Here is a 296-nt window from a genome sequence, read left to right as displayed (position 1 = left end):
GGATATACTAGAATGAAGTGGTAGTTCTGTGTTTAATGTATTATTGCACCCCTACAATCAGGATACTAGAATGTAGTGGTAGTCCTGTGTTTAATGTATTATTACACCCCTACCATCAGGATATACTAGAATGTAGTGGTAGTCCTGTGTTTAATGTATTATTACACCCTTACTATTAGGATATACTAGAATGTAGTGGTAGTCCTATGTTTAATGTATATTAAAACCTTACTATCCGGTAATACTAGAATGTAGTGATGGTCCTGTGTTTGATGTTTAACTACAACCCTACTATT

This window comes from Mizuhopecten yessoensis, unplaced genomic scaffold (assembly GCF_002113885.1).
Source record: "Mizuhopecten yessoensis strain PY_sf001 unplaced genomic scaffold, ASM211388v2 scaffold2887, whole genome shotgun sequence".
NCBI lineage: Eukaryota > Metazoa > Mollusca > Bivalvia > Pectinida > Pectinidae > Mizuhopecten > Mizuhopecten yessoensis.
The sequence above is the reverse complement of the archived record's forward strand: the minus strand, read 5'-3'. Positions refer to the sequence as shown.